The 25,399-nt window shown below is 33.7% G+C and overlaps 1 protein-coding gene across 1 annotated transcript in view; it reads right to left on the bottom strand.

The window, feature by feature from the left end:
• Positions 1-25,399, bottom strand: part of Lrfn5 (leucine rich repeat and fibronectin type III domain containing 5) — a 265,279-nt gene that overhangs the window by 105,549 nt on the left and 134,331 nt on the right. The window contains exon 2 of the mRNA XM_042677818.1: positions 23,602-23,777. The gene's annotated coding sequence lies outside the window, so the exon portion shown is untranslated. The remainder of the gene's footprint in view (positions 1-23,601; positions 23,778-25,399) is intronic.

Below are 25,399 nucleotides of genomic sequence, written 5' to 3'. Positions count from 1 at the left end.
ATACATATAATTACTGGAATGTACAAATTAAAACAAAATGTTCAGTCTCTCCAGAGAGAGGGAAGAAATGAAAATGCATTAAATCAACAACAATTGCTTTTAATGGTAAGTTTCTTACCACATTTTTCTGTACTTTTTTTTTTCCTTTTTTTTTTTTTTTTTTTGTTGGTCCTGGGGCCTGAACTCTGGGCCTGGGTGCTGTCCCTCAGCTCTTCAGCTCAAGTCTAGTGCTCTACCACCTGAGCCACAGTGCCACTTCCGGCTTTTTCTGCTTATGTGGTGCTGAGGAATTGAACTCAGGGCCTCGTGCATGCAAGGCAAGCGCTCTACCACTGAGCCACCTTCTCAGCCCACTTTTCTCACTTCCTAAATAAGCTTATGTTAACGTTACTCATCATAAAAGAATTCTTCAACAAGTATTCTTCAACAAGAATACTTTCTGAGAAATTCTCTTATCTATAGTTGTGATTACTATTTTGAGAATCAACAAAATTAATCAGATACTAATATTTTCCTCAAAGATCCTATACATCTTTAAGTTGATGGCATATATATATATATATATATATATATATATATATATATATGGCATACACACAGCACAACACATCATTAATGTGTCAAATTTGACAAATGGTAACAACTATACAGGAGAACTGACAGGATTGTTGTTTGTTGTTAGCATTAAGTAAAAAAGAATTTTGAGAAGTATCTAATAAGCAATGGGTAAGTAATAATTTTTATTTATCTTTCCATTGATTCTAGATCTAAGTGCCTAGATCTCATTTTTATCAGTTACTCTTTCTATTGACAGAATTAATGGCTCCATACACAATCCATCATTTAAAAATTGTAATATATCTTTTGCAATTTGAATACTAAAATGTCCCCCTCAGGTTCATATATTGGGACTTTTTTCCTCTCCTGATGGCACTAACTGAGCTCTTCTGGAAACTTCATGAAGTCAAGCTGCATTGAAGGATTTCCATAACAGAGGGAGAATATTTAGGAATACCTTATGCCTGGGCCCCTGCCTTGTTCTGTTTTCTGTCCACCATAATTGAAGAAGGTCCTTTACCACATGACTTGACATCATGATTGTTTTTGTCGAAACGTGTGGGACCAATCAACCATGAACTGAACTTCTAAGTCCATGAACCAAAATTTATCTTCACTTCTTTAGCTTTTATGTCAGTTATATTATCAGTGATGAGAAAAGTAATCAAAATAAAAATAAACAGGGAAAACAACAAGGTCCACACTTGGCCAACTTCTAATTCAGAGAGACACATTTCCTAAATTCATTTATCTCCTCACATACTCTGTCATATAACAGGACATAAATATAGGAATAAATGTATCCACACTGATGAGAACATTTCTGAAAATATCTGTAGAAAACATTTTTTATTTTTAATATATATACATATATAATTGTAAAGATACTGTGCAGAGGGGTTACAGTTACATGAGTAATGTAACAAGTACATTTCCTATCAAGCATTGCTACCCCCTCCTTTGTTTTTCCCTACCATCCCTTCCCTCCCCATTCTATCACCGCAACTCCTCCTTCTCCCACCACCCCCTCCCACTACCCCCACCACCCCACCCCAAATTGTAAAGTTGGTTTTCAACATAGTGTCTTGTACATCTCATTGTTATAAACCTATGTTCTTGTTTCAACATTTGTTATTTCCCTTACCTTCCCCAAATTAAAAAAAATGTATATACATGAGGCAGGGCACTTGAAATCAAATACAGTGAAACCAAGGTTTATACCATGGGGGCAGACATACAAAAGACATTTTAAAAATCACATAGTACATTATAAGTACATTAAAAACAACAGCAACGAAGATAAAACTTGTTGTGTCCCTATCTTGGGTTCATTTCACTTAGCATCATCTTATATGGTCATATGTACATGGCTTTTAACCTTTTCTGCTTATCCTACATGTATACTAGATGAAAACATTTTTTATTGTAACAAATAGAAGAAAGAAGAAAATGTTTGAAGGAACTATAACATCTACATTCACAATTTTGATATTACAGTACAGAAGGACTAAAATAAATTTGAAGGAAGAAGAACCTTGGAACTTTTTCAGAAACCCAGAAAAATAAATAATGGACACACTTGGAAAAGGTTGGCATGAGGAAAAAGAAAAGTACAATATGAAATAAAAAAAAAACATGGGTTATTTATTTGGTTCAATAAGTGTTCTCTGTCTACCTTTTAACATACACATTCCATAAACATGATACTTGACAGAATTAAACTTCTAAATTCCCAGGCTTTAAGAAATTTGAAAATGTTTCCTGAATAAAGATAATAAACTCCCTAGGAAGAGTTAGAGTATTTTTATTTATTATTTTTTTACTATTTGTGCTCTACAGAAAAGATCTTCATATTTGAATGTTTAGTACTCCCTTAGCTCTGTGCAGCAACAGCAATCTATGTGCTTAGCTTCCAGCTAAGTTCACTAGTCAATAAGCTTGGAACATGTACACTGCTCCCTGTTGGCTTATACTTCATTTTAAAGTTTGTTCATAGTTTTTCTAGTCATCTAAGGGAAATCAGAGTCCAAGGTTAAATAAGCAGAATATAAACTAATGGAAGATATCTAGAATACATACTACCCTCAGAGAATTTACAATAACTTCACAGATTAATTCAATGCTTTGAATTAATATTTATATTACAATTAGAACTATCACTAAAAGATAACAATGACTGTAGGATATATTCAAAGGAAAATGAAATAAAATAAAAATAGGTGAAATAGTCATCTCATCCAAATGTTAGAACAAAATCAAATGTTAGAACAAAACAAATAAAAAGCAGAAGTCACGAAGAATATAAAGATTTAGCCTTTAAAGAGACAATATTTTAGGGGAAAGGTGAATTAAGTTATTGAACATTACTATAAGTCAATTCCTACTGCTAATGCTCATACTATTTTGAGTTAGAAAGGCTGGTTGAATGCCCAACAAAGTGAATGGAAAAAAAAAGAGAGTCTTGGACCTTATCATGAAAATACTGCTAATTTTTCTCTCCAGGTCTGTAGTAAAATGTGAGTGATCATGAATTTTATCTATTTTGTTCACTCTTCTACCTAAACAAAACATGGCATATAACATCTAGATGATGAGTAAATCAAGAAGTTTTTAAAGTTTCTACAGAAGATAAAATGTGTGCCCTAGAGAAAGCTGGACTTGAAAGAACAATATTGGTGGTAGGACAAATGGAATAATATTTTAAAACCAAATATATAACAAAGTAAAGTAACTTTTCCAGACATTTATATTTCAGTTCACTTCTATTTCTTGCCTAGATTTTTCTAAAAATATTTGGAGATTAAGTAAAATAAATGTAAGAAAAGTATAAAATCTTTAGTAAAAGAAGATAGTTGATCCAGTAATCTCACATGGTGAGAAAAGTAAGGAAGGTCTGAAAAATCAGTTTATAGAAAATATAGAAAGCCCTTACATCTCTGTAAAGCAAGGATAAATACAGGACCAGTAGGAAATCCCTGCAAAAATAATGGGACTGTATTATTTTGATGATCAGGAATCACTTAAAAGATATGAAAATCTAAATAATGGGGGAAAAATCCTTAAAACAATATAAAGGATCAGGAAAAGCAAGACACCATTAAATACAGAAACTCTAACCAGTGAATTTGGAAAATGACAATCAACATATATATGAGATATTATCTATAGTATAGAATTTCTTTTCAGAAACAATAAGCAGGGAATCAGTGGCTCGTGCTTATAATCCTATCTACTCCAGAGGTGAGCATTTGAGGATCAAGTGTTGAGTCTACCTTACTTTTCAATTAAATCTCTTACTTTTCAATTAAACTTCAGAAAGCGACACATTCCAGTTATAGATTGTCAGCTGTGGGGTGGGGTTTACAGCTGAGTGAGTGTGAACCACAGAGTTCAAATCATACCATTGGCACCAAAATACGTTAATAAATAAACTGATGAATAAAACAACTCATGTGAATGAGTATCATAAGGATGTTAACTTTCCTAATGATGAATAGATAAATACCTGCCTATACATCTATCTGTCTATCTATCTATCTATCTATATTTGTTTCAATACTAACATTTAAGTTGGTAAACTTTATAAAAGAATAGTGAATTTTCTTTTTTACCATTGTATTTTTGAAAATTGAACAAAGGTCCTTGGCAAATTGACAAATTCTCAATAGAGAAAATAGTCTAAGAGGCACCTGAACTTACTAATGTCTAGATCCTCATATCTAATTTCATTTTTGACTGCTTCTACCTTGTACTTTTTATATATTCCTCAGTCACATATGTCCCAAATGTCCCAACTGTAGGCAATGAATATAAACACAAAGAAACAGTTTAAGTTTTCTCATGGAGTCTTGAGTCCTATTAAACAGAGAGGTACAAGGTCAAGTATCAGAATGAAATACAGTATGTGCTAAAGACAAAACTTACAAATAATGTGTGGAATTTATAAGGAGAAAATTAATGAATCAGAAAATTTTTGGCTCTGGTAATATCTTAACTAAATTTAAAGGATAGAAATTAAATTGAAAGAAATGAACAATATCATATAATAAAGAAATTCCATTCTGAAGCTCAGGAGGTATTAAAATATCAGATAAAGGGTTGGAGTTGAAACCAGTAAAATATTGTTATAAAAGAATTTACCCAGGAACTGAAAATGCCCACAAATAGAATATAAATAAAATATATAGTAATCAGTACATTTTGTACATCCTGGAATGTAGAGTGAGTTTTCCTGAAAGATTTTGGGAACTAGTAAAATAATTTCAGGGTCATTACTTGAATAAATTTGCATGTTAGAAGTGAAACTTTTGACACAATATAAATGCTGTAGATTTCATGACAGGAATAGCACCCAGGAGAGGATTCTTACATTCATAAAAATAAGAATTGGTACAATCAGAAATAAGAAAGGAAGAATCACTAACATCTTATAAAGCTGGTGACAGAATATGTCTGAAATATTTCTCCTGTTTCTGATTCTGTTGATGGAATATAAAAGCATAAGTACAATTTAAATTCCATTTTAAGGAGAATACATTTGGGGAACATATAGTAGAGATATTCAGTCACAAATAATAGGATATTCAGAAAGAGAACTTAGAATATAGCTACAATATATTTAGAAATTATCTTTCTTATATTAATTTTCATTGGTAGCACTTTTGACAGTATGACTATCTAGTTTGAAACTTTTCAAACTAGCATAGGGGAGGGAATATTATAGTTATATCTCAGGACATTTCTGTACTTTGTACTGTGCTGAGAAGGGATTATTCTTTGTGTAGATAAAAATATTCTAGTTTGAACAATAACTGGATTTTAGCCCTAGTAGGATCTATTGGTTCTATGTGACAGTATGTATGCTAATAAAATTTCAAGACCTTTGATCAATATTCACATATGAGTGGCAGAAAACTTTTCAACATGAATTGCCTAAAAGAAAATATTTCCACCGGGTTCCATTGGCTCACACCTGTAATATTAGCTATTCAGGGGGCTGAAATCTGAGGCTCATGGTTCAAAGCCATCCCAGGAAAGAAAGTCCTTGAGACTCTTAATTCCAATAAGCAACCAGAAAACCGGAAGTGGTGCTGTGGCTTAAAGTGGTAGAGCACTCGCCTTGAGCTGTAAAGCTCAGGAACAGCACCCAGGCCCAGAATTCAAGCCCCACAACCGACAAAAAACAACAAAAATTTCCTATTAAAATATATGCCAACAGTTAACAGTGTCATGAAAATTTCTCATTGGCAATTATTTTAGAATAAAATACACATTCATTTTCTGTACATAGTACATTGAAATTGCGTTTAAAACATTTCAAAACTGAGTCTGTGAGGCACTCCATATAATTTTAAAGAGCATCTACCTTTATCATATTTGTTTAAAAAAACTGTAAGTTGATTTATACAGGTTGAAGAGTAAGACTTTAGGATATGAATTGCTTTCTTTAAGCCTTGTATTCTAAGACACAGCAGTAATTATGTAGTTGATATGGATATTCAAAAGGCTTTCTATTAGTGTAATTTCAGAATAGCCTTACATTGGAATAAAGGATAGCCCACAGATATTATGTTATCCCTTTCAGGAAGATTATATGGAAACTGACATTAAAAAGACTTTTCACAAAATATTACCCCAAACACATCTATCAGTAATAAACTTAACATGAGTAGTTAATGGAATTGTTAAGAAAAATATTTTGAAATGTTTGCTTAGTCTGAAACTTCTTTATTTCCCACATCAGATCTGATTTTATTGTTCAGTATTACTGATCACCACTTGGAAGCAAGTAAACTCACTTAACACGTGGCACAGGTAAACTGAAAGCTGTTAAGAGATGTCAGAAAGCTGTTTATGTTAACTGAACTTCCACATTTATGCAGAAAATGATGTCTTACATATGTTATTACATTGTCTCCAATTTACTCTTGCTGTCTTTATTGCATAACCTATGGATTGTGCAAGGAAATTTCCAAGGAAATTTGAATGATTTTCCAAATGTATATATACTATTGGTTCATAATGTTAGAGTTTCAAATCATCAAAATCAGCACACTTTAAATCATAAAGTCTCAAATAGCAGAGCCATGAAACATTGAAACAGTACTGGGTATGTTATCCAGAAGCAAAAGAAATCCCTAACTGACACCTGGAGATATGAACACATTCTTCTCCACTGTTAACTTAGTATAAAGAAGAATTAATAAGCATATATAAGATTTAGATGTAGTTAGCAATTGAATAAAGAAGTTCATAGCTAATCTCTGACACCCAGTAATTATGATACAATGTCATATAATACATTGAAAGATCATTTAAAATATGTCTACTAAATTGTGCATCAGAGCCAGGTGCTGGTGGTTCATGCCTGTAGTCCTAGCCATTCAGGAGGCTGAGATCGAGGATCCAGCCCTGGCAGAAAACTCCATGAAACTCTTATCTCCAATTAACCACCAGAAAACTGGAAGTAGCGCTGTGGTTCAAGTGGTAGAGTGCTAGCCTGAGCTGAAGGGCTGAGGGACAGAGTCCAGGCCCAGAGGTCAAGCCCCATGACCCCCAGCTCCCCCAAAAAGGAAATGTCCATCAGGTAAAGTCTTAACATTTTAATAAAAGCCATAAAGGACATGGCAGAAACTAAAGATGAATTCAGTCATACCTGTTATGAGGTAAGAAACTGTCCTAGTCAGTTGATAACAACTTATTTTTACCATAAATAAAAGAGATGAGCTAAATGGTGGTTAAATATTACATAATTAAATATTAAATAACATTCAATATAATTAAATCAGTTGTCAAAAGAATCAGAATTAGCCTCAAAATTTAACATTAACAAAGAGATCTGAACATTAATTAGAAAAAAATTCTATCTCAAACAATAATCAAATAGTCAAAATAAATTATGGTAGAAGCAAAAAGGTAATAAAAGTACAAGCAGCTGAATTATCTGAATATAAAGTCAAGTCACAGAAATATCAAGAAAGTCAGTAATTATTTTAACAGATGAAAGGTGTGCAGCTCTTAGTTCATTAGTAATACTAAGGAAGAATAAAGAAATCAAGACAAGAAGTGGGAAAAAATACTACTTCAGAAAAGACATTAACTAATAGTAAGATACATAACTAAATAATAATAAATATATAATAAATAATATACTTAGATTTGAAATACAAATTTCTCCATAAATTCTTGTTTGTTTTTTGTCTGTTGTGGGGCCTGAACTGTGGGCCGCTCTTCAGCTCCAGGCGAGCACTCTACTGCTTTAGTCAAAGCGCCACTTCTAGCTTTTTCTGCTTATTTGGTGCTAAGGAATCACACCCAGGGCCTCATGCATGCAAGGCATGCACTCTACCACTGAGCCATCTTCCCAGCCCCTCTCCAAAAATTCTATATCAAAATGATCTTTAATGTAACTTTTAGTCAGCTATGAAATTGAAAATGCATCCTAGATCTTACACAATAAAAAATATAGTGCTAAGATGTCCTCATCCAGTTCTACAAAATGTAGAAGAGGAAATAATTTTTAATACTGCACCAACAGTTCTAAAAATAAATGGAAAAAGATAAAATGCTCCACGGAGGATTTTGTATGAAACATAATGATACTGAAAGGAGCTAGATGCTGGTTTTTGACACCTGTAATCTTAGCTATTCTGAAGGCTGAGATCTGAGCCTCACAGTTTGAAGCCAGTTCAGTGGAGAAGTCCATGGTAGTCTAATAAACTATCTCCAACTTATCCCCAATAAATTCTCTCCAATAACCTACCAAAAAGTAAACTAAAATGTCAGAAGTGGAACGGATGCTCAAGTGATAGAGCACTAGCCTTAAGCAAAATGTCTCAAGGACAGTGTCCTAGCTCTGAATTCAAGCCCCAGGATTGGCACAAGCAAACAAATGAACAACAAGAAAAAAATACTGAAGAAGAGAAGACAGTGGAGTTACAGAAAAATAAATCACAAACACCAGTGTTTTTAAATGGCTTAAGAAGTGCATAGTTTCCTAAAGGCACACACAAACAAAAACATTTATTAGAAATACATGTTAATTTTAGTAGGCACAGAAAATGATAAATGGGGCACCAAAAAATAGCATTAAACATTAAGATAACTGGAAGCACAATTACTGGGTAAGGCTTTATTGGTCATGAAATTAGTGTTTCTAAATTAAATAAATATTAGAAAAGAACAAGCGACACATTATTTTATAACAAAATATTTCAAGTAATTAAAATTTTAGATATTAATCCAAGATGTCTATCATTATTTTTCTATTTAATAAGTCATTGGATGATATTTTATTGAGTTTGGCATGGAAAAAGTGAACTGAATTGGGAGTAGCAAGACTTTTGGTATAATGAAACACATCTATTGCTACAAACATAGGCTATTCTTGAGAGCGAAAAGTACATAGAATCTACAGACCCCGTACATGAGCAGAGGATTTCATTAAATATGCTGATGAGCAATCAAAATGAAAAACTATTGTAGGGAAACCACTAAAAAAACGACACAAGAAGATATGAAGCCCATGGAAATGTTACCACAATAAATCCTTAAGCCCAACTTATCAATCATAAGAGACATGCGTTTGGAAACTTCAGTTGTCTTATTCACCATGCAAATGTATCATGTTTAACAAAGAATATATACTAAATATACACAAAAATATATACAAAATGCAAAATACCTGAATAAACTAGAATAAACAAGCACCAGAATCAGCTGAATTTTTGTAATCATCAAAAATATAACTCAAATGACATGAGTAATGTGTTCCTGTCTTTTCAAAAAATGATACTATAGAAGATGTAGATAATGTAAGCAGAGAGATAAAAACTAAGAAGGAATCAAAAGGGATGAAGAAATGAAATAAAATGCACAGAAAAGTTGAGCATATGTTAAAAATAACTCCCAATATTGGAAAAAATTCAAAAAGATAAAGCCAAGCATTAGAGTTTCATGACTGTAACCTTAGCTACTCAGGGCTAAGATCTAAGGATCATGGATCAAAGACAGCCTGGGGAGGAAAGGCCATGAGACTCTTATCTCCAATTAACCACCAGATAAATAAAAGTGGTGTTCTGGCTCAAAGTGGTAGAGTGCAAGCGTTGAGCAATAAAGCTCATGGGAAGTGCCCAGGCCCAGAGTTCAAGCCCCATGACAAAAAAAAAAAAAGATACCTGTGAAAGATATTATCTTTTTTAAGAAAAATAATATCCATAAGGATATTCCAAAGATAAAACAGATCTGAAAATCAAAATGAGAAAATATAGAAAATAGAGTAGAAGAAAAGTATCTCGTAAATGGCCAAGAATTTTCTTTTGTTAAAAAAAAAAAAAACAACACACTTGGATTTCGTACACTTGGAAAATACTATACAGGACAAATGCCATGGGAATTTACATTTGGGGAGATAATATCCAAAATAAAATAAAACATAGATATAGTAAAATACTAAGAAAAGTCGGGGACAAGGAAAGACACTTGAATTTACAAAAAACAAAGACAAGATTTCTGTTGGTCTTTGTCTTTTCAGGAGCTATGCAATCAGAAGGATGCAGATGAGCATAATAGCCCAATAGCTATATGCATATGACTATATAAGATGATGCTAAGTGAAATGAACTCCAAGACATGGAAACAGAGATTTTTCTTTGTTGTTGTTGTTGTTTTTAATGTACTATGTGATTTCTTGTTTCTTTTGTATGTTCTTCCTCCTATGGTATGTCCCCTGTTGTTACTTTATTTGATTTTGGTACTCTGGTATTGTATATACGTTTATTTGAATTAGGGAAGGGAAGAGGAAAAAATGGAATGGTGAGACAAAGGACAAGGGGTAACCAATGAAACAGTGATATTCAAAAGACAGTATGTTGGAAATGATCTGTGCAAATTGAGGGGGGCATTGGCAGGGAAAAGTAGAAGAGAATGAGGGAAGGGGTAACAAGTTTGACAAGAAATGTGCTTATTACTTTACTTATGTAAATGGACCCCTCTGTACAACACCTTGAGAATAAGAAAATCTTCTGAAAAAAAGAATGATGTATGTTAAAATATAGAAAATGGTGACAAAAAATGCAAAAAACTGAAAATCCTATGGCTTGTATTTTTTTCAAAAGTTTAAAACGAGAAAGAATTTCTCATACAAGATAAAAACTGGGGGAATTCATAAGCAGCAGAATTGTTCTTCAACTGTTTCAAGAAAGTCTTCAGGAAGAAAGAAAGTTATCTAAGTCAGAAAGTAAATACACATCGAGAAAAGGAAATGTAGGAAACTCCCTTATTCTTAAAGTCATATAATTATTTGCTCAAAGAATAATAGTACACATAGGCACAAAAATAAGCCATAAATAATACTAATAGCAATAATATTTGAAATGGAAGAGACAGATTATGAATGATCTTTGGTAAACCATTGATTTCTATATGAATTTTTAAGACTTAAAATATTATTAATAGTCCAGCATTGGTGACTCACTCCTGTAATGGTGACTACTCAGCAGGATGAGATGTAAGGATCGCAGTTTGAAGCCAGCTAGAAAAAAAAAAGCCATTCCAGACCCTGAGTTCAAGCCCAAAGACCAAGGCACACGCAAACACACACACACACACACACACACACACACACACACACACACACGATTAACAGTAAGTTTGTATTACAAATTTTTGTGAATATTCACTTATTAATGATAAGCATAGTTAAAATATTACTAGAGCAAAGAAGGCATTAAAAACTCTTTAAAATCAAGCAAGGCAGAAAAAGGTTTTAAAAATTAAAAGGAAAAGTTCATTTTTTTCCATAACATCTTGTACATCTCATTGTTGCAATGGGTCCACCTGTATCCCTATGTAAACGATTTGTTTTTGCCCTTCCCCTCCACAAGTTATACCAACGTCAAATACAGTGAAAGCAGGGGTTATACCGTGGGGGAGGGACATACAAAGGAGCAAAGAAATCATCTTATAAATATGTTAGAAATAATCGCAAGAAAGAAAAACATTTAAATACTTATCTTGGGGTTCATTTCACCTAACATCAACTTATCTGACCTTTTCTACTTTTCTCAAATATATACTAGATATTGCAAATAAGGGAAACCATGGGGCCTATGTTTCTTTGGCCTGGCTTACTTCACTTAATATAATTTTTTCCAAGTCTTTCCATTTCCTAAGAAATGGGGCAATGTTATTCTTTCTGATGGAGGCACAGATTTCCATTGTGTATATATACCAAATTTTCTTGATCCATTCATCTACTGGGGGTGAAGGGGAGTGGGAAGGGATGGGAAGGGGAAACAAAGGAGGAGGCAACAATGCTTGATAAGAAATGTACTCATTATCTTGCCCATGTAATTGTAACCCCTCTGTACAGTATTTTCACAATAAAAATAAAAAAAGAAATAAAAGGAACAAAGGAATCAGTAGAAAATATCTATTACTCTAATGATATGAATATACATTTTAAACATGAAGACTCTAAACTCTGCAAGTAAAATTAAAATAAACATTTGATGTTTCTGGGCGCCGGTGGCTCATGCCTGTAATCCTATTTACTCAGGAGGCTACCTCTGAGGATTGTGGTTCAAAGCCAGCCCAGGCAGGAAAGTCCATGAGACTCTTATCTCTAATAAACTACCAAAAAAGCAGAAGTGGCGCTGTGGCTCAAGCGGTACAACGCTCACCTTGAGCTGAAGAGTGCAGGGACAGTGCCCAAGCCCAGAGTTCAAGCCCCACGACCAACAACAACAAAAAATGATGGTAACAAAATTGGCCATATGATATCTACAGGAAATCCACTTTAAGTACACACATTTATTATAAATAAATGAATTGGATATTATAATCCATAATAACTTTGATTAAGAGAGAACTGAAGTTGCTCTACTCAGTTTAGAGAAAGATAACTTCAAAACTAGGCAGGTTGTCAGGATTGAATAAGAACTGACAGTTCTTCAAGAACCTAACAATCTTAATATAAAGTCAGCTAGAAATGGAGCATCAATAGATGAAAGGCAAATACTGAGATCCCTTTATGATGTTTGGGAGACATCAAAGTCTCTCTTTTATTAATTGAAATACATAACAAGAAAAAAATTGAGGGCATCATTGAAATAAACTGCCTCTTTAATGGCTTGATATAACAAGTACAGAACAGATTGTCAAACAACAGTAGCATACTAAACATTCTTCTCAATGTGACAAACTGCATTCACCAAACAGAGCACACTCTAGGTCATAAACCAACCTTTAGCAAATATAAAAGGACAGGAAAAACAGAGACCATATTTTCAAATCGCCATTAAGTAACATTTTAAACGATGACCAGATGACCAGAAAGACGTGGAAAACACCGCAGTATTGGAGATTAAGTTAGTAACCCTACTTGACTAGTCAAGCAGAAATTCAAGAGAATTCAAATCTTGTTTTGAAATATATAGAACTTAAACATGAAAATCAGTAAGATGCAGTAAAGGTTCTACTTAAGGAAATTTACAGTATTGATTTTTCTAGCTACAATTTTTTCAACTCTCTCTCTCTCAATGTCTGGATGAAAGTAACATGATGTTTTACTAAATAGAGAGCCACGATGCTAACCTTTGACCCAGCCATTGGTTGAAAGTCTACTGGGATTACAGCATGTGACTTTTTCTTTGGTGTCACTCCAGAGTGGAGCACTTACAAAAGTCCACTCTCAGTGCCACACACAGAATTACATGCAAAACCAACTGCTAGTAACACTGACTCAAATTGTAAGATTTGTCTGTTGTAAGATGCACATTAAAAATAGAAAATATCTCATACTAAATATTTGAGAAATTGTGACCATTATTTAAAGATAATATTTGACTTCACTTGTCACTATTCCTTTTTACTTGTGGTGCAGCGGCTGACTTAGACTTGAAGCCAGGGGCCCAGTGTTTGCTAGGCGAGTTAGCTATCAATGAGCCAAACCCTTTTTGCTGTACTTTCTGGATGCCACATTTTGGCCCTGGAAATGTTGCATTACAGAAATACTCCTATTTGTGCTTCTCAAGTAACTGGAATGACAGGAATCAACCACCACGTTTACTGGCTAAAAATGGCATCTTGGTAACTTGTTTTGTGTGTGTGCAAGGCTTGGCCTTTAACTGCAATTCTCCCCTTTCTGAGTAGCTAGTATTTCAGGTGAGAGCCACTGCAGCAGGCTCAATATTCTTCTTTATGTCTTCTCATTTAGTATAATTTTTTTTGCTACAGAAAAGTTTTTAAACCTCTCTGGCTCTTGTTAAATAATGAATTCACGTTTTCAAACCGTGGATTATTTCTGTGTGGAATCATTATTATAGTAGGTATTGAAATAATCTAAGAGGTGCTCATTTGCCTGTAACACAACTCTATATTCAAGTAGGTATAAATAAGTAGGTATTAAAAAGGCTATTTGCTTTCCAAATATTAAATAGTCCACTAAGGCTCCAGGGTTTTGCATAGTAATCCATATATGCATGCAAGTGATCAAAATGTAAGCCAGATTCATTCTAGGGATTTAGAATTGTCTGTCATAAGTAAGAATAACCACCTTAAAAATTAGTTGGTTAAAAAAGCAACATCCAATCCTTTAATTCGTTTGTCCAAGCTGATGTCCCTGGGTCTTTTGCTATAAATCTACATGCAGAAATGTTGTTTTGACATCAAGTCAGTTATTATTTGAATATTACTAAGTACAAAGGAGGTTAATTAGACATATGAAGTTAAACCATGACCCTACCAGGTTCAGTCATCATGCAGTTTGCATGTGTATTCAGAAGTGATAGCAGGGAAAGTGATAGGGGGGAAAACAAAGGAACGAGTAACAATGCTCTATAGGAAATGTACTAATTATCTTACTCATGTAGTGTAACCCCTTTGTACAGTATCTTTACAATAAAAATATTTTAAAAAAAGAAGTGACAGAAGAGGCTATCATGTCTGACACATACATAGCCAGCTTGCCATCAACCCAAACAGTTTGATTTATTAATTTTCTCTTAGTTTCAATCTCTCCCATGCACAGAGGTTCTTAAAGTCAAGAGGAATACAATGCTCATCAGAGGAACTTAGATAATCATCAGTGAGTTAATGCAAGGTGGAAAGTTTCCATTGGTTTCACAGCCAAGGCTTGGTGATTAATATGGCTACCATGCACTCAAAGTGAATTGTCAAGAATACCCTCCACAAGACAGCAATCTTCCCTGGTCCTAAATTTAAAAATAGTCATTATCACCTAAGGCAGAACATTTACTCAGACTTCTTCCCAGGAGATTTCACAGTAAGAACAGCAATGTTAGTAACTCACCAGGCTAGTACTCACACTCTTCAGAGAAAGCAGAGGCCACTATATGTCATGTAGTGATCTAGCTAAAACACCTGAAGTTCTGCCCAGGTTTAAAGGCTCTTTGAAAGATTGTATATTCTCTCTAGTTTCTGGAATTCGTGTTTAAAATGGAAAACACTAATTCCATCCCATGTTGAGTCATATCTTTGAAATCCAGGTAAATTCTCTTTTAAATGAAACTTTTCATTATCTCAGTTGAAATCATTTTTCATTCGCTGAACTCCTATGACAATCTGTAGTTGTTCATCATTTTTGCAGCTATTTTTTCATTGTAGTACCCTTACTGCCATGACTGTAATTTAGAGAAAACTTGGAGTTTTAGTTATGTACATCTGCTTCATGACAGAAAATATAAGGTCTTCAGATAGCATCTCTCAACAAACAAGTTGGTAAAAATGATGCTAAGATTAAGAAGGGAGCAAAAGAGCAGTGTAATCTTATGGGAAGATCTATCACTCACAGTGGTTAACTATCAATGAAACAGCACCATACTTTGGACACAACAAATGAAAAAAAGGAAAGGAAAAATTATCCATAGCTTATACCTAAAGATTCTGTTTCTGAATATACCTAGGCAATATCTCTTCTAAGAAAACACAAAAATATTTAAAAAGATCATATTTTACATGATAGAGAGGATTCATGTTTTAATATAAAATGCATATTTAAAAGTCTGAATAGGTTTAATACTTATCATCAGTACAGAAGCAAGTTCATACCATTATTGTTATACCACTAGTTTTACAATACAACCGTTTGCCTTTTGCAAGTAAAATCAGTTCATGCCACCTTCTAACAAAAGCCTATTTAGAATTTGGGGAAGGATTCCAGTAAATGTCCAATAAATTACGAAAGAAAGCCAGAGAGGGGCGTGTGTGTGTGTGTGTGTGTGTGTGTGTGTGTGTGTGTGTGTGTGTGTGTGTGTGTGTGTGTGTGTGTGTGTGTGTGTGCTTGAATGAGAAAGAGAGAGAGGGGGATCAAAAAAGCAAATTCAATGAGCACTTTTCCAGAAGATATATTTCCTGTTCTGAATTTTCTTTCTTTCTTTATAAATCAATGAAATGTCTGTGATGGTTTTCTTTCAGATTTATGAGATTTTCCTGTCTCTGAAAACCTATGTACAGACACATAAAGAGAAAGAGAAGAGGGAAAGAAGAGGGAGAGAATGGAGAGAAGGAGTGGGAGAAATAGAAAGATAGAGTTATGCCCATATTTATAAGGGTTCGGTGTGAGTTAAATACACAGAAATCCTGACATTGGAGTTCTTAAATGTGGAAGAGAAAAGATCACAGATGAGTGAATGAAAAACATAAGAAAAAAGAAAATTGTGACGAAATACTTTTATATGATGTCATGTGATCATAAAATAGAAGAAAACCTGATTTAGCAAATGAAGAAGTATGTCCTTCTGGAAGACACTACTGAGAGGAAATAGCAGGTTACAAAGGTTTGGAATTAGGGACCTTTTGGTAGAGAGAAATAAACATGTGGTAAGATTTTGCTACAAGGTCACATGAAAGGAAGGAGGACTTTCTTCCTGAAATGCAAGAAGGGCTCAGGAGGACGGAGGATGATGTGAAGGCACTTAGAAAATGATATGATTCAAAAAAATCAACAGAAATGGTCTGTAGAGACAAGTAACATCTTGCTTTCTAACGCTCTCTTGGACTGCCTTCAAAGTCTACAGTAATCAGGTCATCTCTAGATATGGATAGATAAATTTAAGAAGATTCTGGTGGTACTTTATGGGACAATTTGAGATAGGACAAACTAGACACATTATGGAAAAAATTTGGAAAACTGGCAAATACCTAAGAAATTTTTGTCAATTTGAGCGGATAAGGTGATGGACGAAATTTCAGAAATGCAGAGAGACATGACAGAATGATTTGTACTTTTTTCTGGTAGGTAGTAATATTATAAGTGAGCTCAAAACTATAAGCAGGACTAGGGGCATGGCTCAAGTAAAGGCTGGCCTGCCTAGCAAGCAAAGACTCTAAATTCAATCCATCCAAATGCGACCCAATAAATTTTGTATATTTGGAGAGACCTCTAGATTCATTGTACCAAGTTAAATTTGAAGCACTAAAGTAACTAACAAAGCAATTTGATATTGATTGACACAGTTTGTATGAAGGTATCTTTTTGTTGTCATTTTACATTTGGTTTCTTGGAAAAAAGTGTCTTTTTTATAATAAGTATTGCATAATTTAACATGAATTTATTTGGTTCATCTTTCAGGACGTTTGAACTTAACTGATACTCAACTCATGCAACCAGATAAACACTCATAGCTTGAACAGTAATTCTTTTGTTTATACTTTTTTATTGTGAAAATACTTTACAGAGGGATTACACTTACATGAGCAAGGTAATGAGTACATTTCTTTTTCTTTTTTTTCGGTCTTGGGACTTAAACTCTGAGACTGGGCACCGTCCCTCAGCTCTTCAGCTCAAGTGTAGCACTCAACCACTTGAGCTACAGCACGTCTTCCAGTTTTCTGGTGGTTTATTGGACTTTTCCTGCCTGGCCTGGCTTTGAACCGCGATCATCAGCTCTCAGCCTCCTAAGTAGCTAGGATTACAGTCTTGAGCCACCGGCGCTTGGTTATGAGTACATTTCTTATCAAACATTGTTGCCTCCTCCTTTGTTTTTCCCTACCACCTCTTCCCTCCCACCTCCACAACTACACCGCCCCCTGACCCCCCCCCCAGACTAAATTGTAAAGTGCATTTTTCAACATAGTGTCTTGTACATCTCATTATTGCAATGGGTCAACCTGTATCCCTATTTAAACATTTTGTTTTTTCCCCTCCCCTCCCCAAATTATACCTACATCAAATACAGTGAAAACAGGAGTTATACCATGTGGGGGGGACATACAAAGCAACAAAAAAAAAATCACATGGTACCTTATAAATACGTTAGAAACAATAACAAGAGAGAAAAACCACTTGTGTCCCTATCTTGGGGTATATTTCTTTTAACTACGTCTTACCTGGTCATATGTCATAGCTTTTAACCTTTTCTACTTGTCCCAGATATATACTAGCTATTGCAAATAAGGGAAACCATGGGACCTATATTTCTTTGGGCCTGGCTTACTTCACTTAATATAATTTTTTCCAAGCCTTTCCATTTCCTAACAAAAGAGGCAGTGTCATTATTCTTGATGGAGATATAGAATTCCATTGTGTGTGTGTGTGTGTGTGTGTGTGTGTGTGTGTGTGTGTGTGTATCTCACTTTTTTTTAACCATTCATCTACTGAGGGGCATCTGGGTCGGTTCCATATGTTAGCTAAGGTAAATAAGGCTGCAATAAACATAGTTGTGCTGGTAGCTTTAAGTATGGACTTGTTTGTGATCATTTGGGTAAATGCTCAAAAGTGGAATTGCTGATCATGGGGGAGCTCTTTGTGGAGTTTTCTGAGAAACCTCCATACTGTTTTCCAAAGTGGTTGAACAAGTTTACACTCCCACTAACAATGCAGTAGGGTTCCCTTCTGGCCACATCCCCTCTAGCATCTGTTATTAGAGTTCTTGATTATAGCCATTCTAACTTGGATAAGGTAGAATCTCAATATTGTTTTGATTTGGCTAGAGAGGTTGAACATTTCTTCATGTGTCTATTGATCATTCTTATTTCCTCTTTAAAGAAGTTTCTCTTTAAGTCTTTAGCCTACTTATTTATTGGGCAGTTGTTTCTTCGAAAATTTGTTGTTGGGTAATTTAACTTTTTGAGTTCCAAGTGTATTTTAGATATGAGACCCTTTTTTTTTTTTTTTCCAATCCATGGGTTTTATATTGATCTTGCTAGCTATGTCCATTGTCATGCAGAAGTTTTGCAGCTTCATGCAATCCCATTTGTCCAACCTTTCTTTGATTTGTTGTCAAACACTAATTCTATCCTTTTAGTGACTCCGATTTTCTGTGATTCATTCTGTGATTTAGTTGAATAGAGAAATTATATAAATTATATTAAGAAACTGGAATAACAACTGTACAATAAGTGGACATGTTAAATTGTTGCTCCCTTGTCCAACCATTCAAAAAATAAAAATTAAAAGATGATATTAGAAAAAATAACATTTATTAATGTTTGTGAAACAAAGTTAATGTTTATTAAATATCATTAGGCATTGTGAAATAATGTATTTTTTGTTTTATTGTAATTTTTCTCTTGTATTTATCTGTGCTCACTGTAATTCACATTCATATTCATATGTAATTCCCATTCATAATTCATATTCACATCTACTTTTAAAGATGTCTGTGAACTATTTTGGATTTTCACTCTTGGGCTGGGTTCAAACATGAGATGGATTCACATTTTATGTTTGGTTATTTTAAGTCTTGATTCTGCATTATAGAAAAATTATGTTATATTTATCTTTTTTAAATCTTACTTTATTATAAGGGTGATGTACAAAGGGGTTACAGTTATGTAATTAAGCTAATGAGTAAATTCCTAAGCTGAGTTTATTTCACTTCACATGTTATTCTCCAGTTCCATCCTCTTTCCTGGAAATAAGGTAATTTCAATTTTGTTAATGCTAAATAACACTCCATTGTGTACTTGTAGTAGAATGTCTTTATTTATTGATTGATAGGTACCTAGGCTGATTACATAGTTTAATTATTATTTGCTAACTTGGTAATACACTGTTAATATCAAAAGTTATATTTGATAAACATTAAACATGAGAATGTTTACATTCGAAAAATGATTTTACTATCATATATAATTATTTAAAGCCTTATAGACCTTTGCAGAGTTCTTATCAATCTTATTATTTAAGTAAGAAATTAGTTTTCATGTATACACACAATACATACACATATATATGAATGTATATACACTGCGTATATACACATGTGCAGTTCCAGTGTTCTCATATATTGTGTTTATGTTCATCAGCAGTTTTTGTTTTCTTTTTGGATGGTGATAGTAGAGCATCATATACACTAGCCGTTCTACCACTTGAAACATGCCTTTAGCCTTAATATTTTGCTGATTATTCTAGGAGATGCAGTCTAGTAAACTTATCTTTTATCAAACAATAATCCTCCAAATCTGAGCTTCCTGAATAGCTATGATTACATCTGTAAGCCAATGGCATGTTTGTCTTCATTAGCATTTTTTGGTCCGTCCTGGGGCTTGAACTCTGGGCCTGGGCACTGTCCCTCAGCTCTTCAGCTCAAGGCTAGTGCTCTACAACTTGAGCCAAAGAGCCACTTACAGTCTTCTGGTGGTTAACTGGAGATTAGAGTCTCATAGATTTTCCTGCCCAGGCAGGACTATGATCCTCAGATCTCAGCCTCCTGAATAGCTAGGATCACAGGCATAAGCCACCCGTACCTGGCTTCATTAGCATTTTTGTCAAATGAGAAATTGGTAACAACAGACTTGTAGGAATGGACAAAATTACTCTTTTGCTAGTCAAGACTGACAATGCCATAGAGAAACAACGAAGATAATAACATCATGGCCACCTCAATGTCCCTGACCGATCCACAAATGTTCATATTATTGCTTCATTACTATAGTTTTTTTCCATTTGATATCTCATTCTAAAGAAGTTCCCATTTTTTCCATTTTTGTATTTATTTAACTTTATTTTATTTATTTTGCCATTCCTGGAGCTTGGGCTCAGGGCCTAGGCAATGTCCCTGAGCTTCTTTTTCTCAAGGCTAGCATGCTACCAACTGAGCCACAGCACAACTTTGACTTTTTCTGTTTATATGGTATTGAAGGATCAAACCCAGGACTTCATGCATGCCCTATCATTAAACCACATTCTTTGCACATTTCTATTTTTTTGTTTTGAGATTACAAAATGGATCTTATTTCAGTGTTGGAGATTGAACCCCAGCCTTATGCATTCCAGGCAGGTGCTCTACTACTAAGAGAAATCTCCAATCTTTAAGAATTAAAAAAAAAATCATGATGACCTCTATAACTATGCATATTTTTCTGCATAATTTTAAGTAATGTTAATGGATGAGCTAGGAATTCTCATTGAGCTACTTTATATTTCAGGAATCTAATTAGGAATGCATTTACTTTCTCTTTCTTGGTGATTCATTCCATATAACACTTTCAGCCTAAGGTTACTCCAAAATAAAAATAGAAAGAGAAAAAAGAAGTTGTATTTCTACCAAACTAATAAACTGGTTACTGAAAAAAAGAACCAAGCATTAACTTGGAAATGTTGTTTCCATTATATAAATTATTTCCAGGTTAATTAAGTAAATCCTTTGCTTCATTATACCATCAGTAAATTAAAGTGTGTTGGCTTTCATTGCTTGTGATTTACACTAGGGAATCTTTTTCAATAAATATATTAACTTTGCCCACAACTTTCGTTATTGTTGGTTTTTTTTTTTTTACTACTTTTATATAGGATTTAGCTAATTTTTATTTAATTTTAACAGGTGATGTACAGAGGGGTTGCAATCACATAAATAAGGTAATAGGTACATTTCTTGTCAAACAATGTTATTCCCTCCTTCATTTTTTCCCACTTCCCTACCCGCCCCCCTGCCCCACACTTCTTCAAGTTGTAAAGTTCATTTCCAATATAGTGTCATGTGAGTATCATTGTTACATTGGTTCACCCTTTGTCTTTTGTCTCTCCATTTTGTGACTCTCCTTCCTTACCCCAAATCAGATAAATGTATATACAAGACACAGGGTACCAAAATCAAAAACAGTGACAACAGGGATAAACAAAACAGAAAAAGGAAAAAGAAATAATTTCATACAGTACATTAAAAAAAATAAAAAACAACCTCTTGTTTCCATATCTTGGAGGAGTTCATTTCAATTAGCATCATTTTATATTTGCCCACAACATAAAGCCAATTGATTTTATGTTGAGAAAGCTATTCTTAGTAGAAATACACACACACACACACACACACACACACACACACACTAACTGCTGGGATTAAATTTGTGAAATTTAACTCAAGTGTAAAGATTTTTCTTCCCAGGAAGTGGCGCTGTGGCTCAAGTGGTAGAGCTCTTGCCTTGAGCAGAAGATTTGAGGGACAGTGCCCAGGCCCAGAGTTCAAGCCATGACTGACAAAAAAAGAAAAAAAGAAAAAGAAAAAAGATTTTCTTTCCAAACAAATATGATAAAAAAATTGAGATCTTTTCTTCAAGTCTTCTTTTAATACAAAGCTCAAAAAGCAACACAAGAGAAGCAAATCTTGTAATAATTGAATAAATCATGTAGGAAAAGAGAAAGAGTATTAAAAAATATACATTGAAAAGAACCTATAATAAAATAATTATTTTATTTTATTTTATTGATCATCTGCATACTAACACTTGTCATTTTGAGCCACAGTTACAGTTAGGATGAATTAACCACAGTATAAACTAGATATAGCCTTCTTCTGTATGTCTTAGAAGAAATCCTTCCCCTTGAATTCCATCACATTAACAAGACCATACTAATTGTTTTTTAATGATACATAATTAGTAGTATTGTAATTTATGAACAAATTCTTAACAGTAGCCTTACATTTCTTTAATAACATGCTCATTTCTACCTAAGGCATACAGGAGTTATAATAAGACACAAAATTAAAATACGGTTATTAAATATGTCCTGATCATTTCCTTCAAGAAAATTTCAGCTGTACAACACCTAACCCCTGACAGACAAACTTTTATCAAAGATTTGTTGTCCATAAAAATGTCCCTAAAGCCATTTTTGTTTAGTAACATTTTGATACCCACCTATATCCAACAGTAACAAGGGAAACCTAAACCACAAAATATATAGGAAGAAGAAAACATAATTGAGGCAGATAAACTAGAAAAAATGCAAAATAATTGATCATAAGTAGATACTAGAAAAAACTTATTTTTTCCATGAGCAATTGTCTACTTTTCAAATCTTATGAATATAAATATTATTATTAGTGTATTTTCATGATTCACAGAAGTTAGGAAAATCAGAGACAGAATCAGAGACAAAGATATGGGTATTTGTTTAGCAGCTGAATGTAGTATTACATTAAGCATTTTGTAGGCTCTTCAAATCTTCTGATTCCAATGCATTTTCCTACATGTGATTTTCTTTCCTTTAGTTTTTCAGTATGCATATGCATAGACTACTATAACGTCTAAATGAAATAAAGAACATCTTGTTCAACAACAACAACAACAAAACAAACACCCAAGAAAATTCTTTCTGTATCACCAACTTATGACTTTCCATGGGATGTTAGACGTCATTGAAAAAGCATTCAGTTTTCAAGAATCAAAAGATCCAGGGTTTCATTCTGTTTTCATAGCCAATTTACTCATTCCCCAAAATCATTATTTAACCTATCCTTTTCTATGCCTCAAGGTTGCAAATATTAATTGCAATGAATTCAAAATACAATCCTGAACAAATAAATATAACTATGGTTATATATAGAATATAGATTATAAATTATATAGAGAGATTATAATTTATATAAGATATAGATTATAAAAACAAGAAGTGGTAGATACTTTTAGCTCCAGAAAAAAAAAAAACACAAAACAAGATTAAAAAGAATAAATTTTTTTAAAAAATCAATGATGAGTAATGTCGATTTTGTCAGTTAATTTGCAAGATTACTGGGTCAATTTCTCATTAAGTGTTTGTAAACTTAGTAGCAATGATCAAACTGAATGGCATGGACTTACTTCTGGAGCCTGAAGAGTTCCTCGCTACTGCAAAGGAGTTGGCACTCTGCCCGGCTGCTGCAGAAGACGGACAGGGTGAAAGCATCTCCAAAACTGACTCTGAAGATGTTGTCAGAGGGAAGGGTGATCAGCTACTACATGTCTTCTCAACACCTGGCTGAATGGCTACAGGGACACTTCAGAGGAGGCAAGCACAACAACAAAAATAAGGATTAAATACTGCCTTTGGAGCATATTGAAACATTATTAACTGCCTGCTCAATCTCAAACTATATCAAGACTAAATAGAAACAAATATTTACCTGCATAAAAGCCTCTCCTGTGGAATAAGAAATAGGCTCTGGTTTCAAAGAATGTGTCAACATTCTGCTTTTAATTGTAAGGAGACGTTTTTCTGTCTCAAATGTGAATAAACTACCTAACTTTCTTCGTTACTTCATTCAACAAGTAGTATAGTGTTAAAGCATTGCATAAATGAAAGCATATTTGATCACAAACAACTACATACTAGGCACACACATGACACTGAAGATACAGCATTGAATGAGGCTGAGAAAGCCTGGCCTCCATGTAGCTTTGCCTAAAGTTTTGTTGCCTATATAGTCTTCAATAAAGAAAGCCCATCTATTTCAACACATGTGGCTATAGAGAACGTAGATATGAATGTCAGATTAATTAATCTTTTTAAAGATATTTTTATTGTGAAACTACTGTACAGAGGGGTTACAATTACATGAGCAAGGTAATAAGTACATTTCTTATCAAGTATTGCTGCCTCCTGTTTCCCCTTCCCAGCCCTTCCCATCACCCCCACCCCCACCACCCGCGCCAAAGTTGTAAAGTTCGTTTTTTAACACGTCTTGTACATCTCATTGTTGCAATGGGTCCACCTGTATCCATATTTAAACAATTTGCTTTTTCCCTTCCCCTCCACGAAGTTTACCAGTATCAAATACAGTGAAAACAGAGCTTATACTGTGGGGGAGGGACATACAAAGCAACAAAGAAATCATCTTATAAATATGTTAAAAACAATCGCAAGAAAGAAAAAAAACATTTATGTCCTTGGGGTTCATTTCACCTAACATTAACTTAATGAAATTTATATTAATTTGATATGTGAAGTTTCCTGATGTCCGCAATGTAGGTTCTATATCAAACTGAATAATCTTGTTCTATGAGACACTATTTAAATTTCTTTTCTCTACTTGTATCAACTGATATTCAACTACTAACATTTTAAACTTAAATACACTCAATTTTTTAAATACTACTGAATCTCTAAAATGAGTATAATGTTACTCAGATTATGGAATTTCATCTGTGGAAGCCAAAACAAGTTATTTTCCCCAAAGCATAAAGGTAAAATAAAATGATTCAGTTCATTATTTCTACTGTTTCTATTTATAAATGTATGTGAATGGTCAAATAAAAACTTCAGAAGGTGATTATATCATCTTAATATAGATATCCAATAGTTAAGAACTTTTTCATGAAGGTAAATTAACCTATTTGCATTGAAATTATCATAAATGTTAAGTGTCAAAGCAGATATGAACAGTTGAAAGATGGTCAATTATAGTGTATGAATTTCAATAAATGTATCTATTAAAAGCTACATACATCATGAAAGATGCTTATTATAGAATTACAGAATATTTCATACCACTCACACAAACACACATACACATGTACCTATGTAAATGAAGATCCTCAATTAGGGTTATCTCCCTGTGAGTTGACTTACTATCATGATATGAATAAAGATTCCAGATAATCTATAGGATTCTTCCCTTGT

This window comes from Dipodomys spectabilis, unplaced genomic scaffold (genome assembly GCF_019054845.1).
Source record: "Dipodomys spectabilis isolate Male_0828 unplaced genomic scaffold, ASM1905484v1 ptg000042l, whole genome shotgun sequence".
In the NCBI taxonomy this organism is placed as follows: Eukaryota; Metazoa; Chordata; class Mammalia; order Rodentia; family Heteromyidae; genus Dipodomys; species Dipodomys spectabilis.
This window is presented reverse-complemented; position numbering and strand designations above follow the sequence as displayed.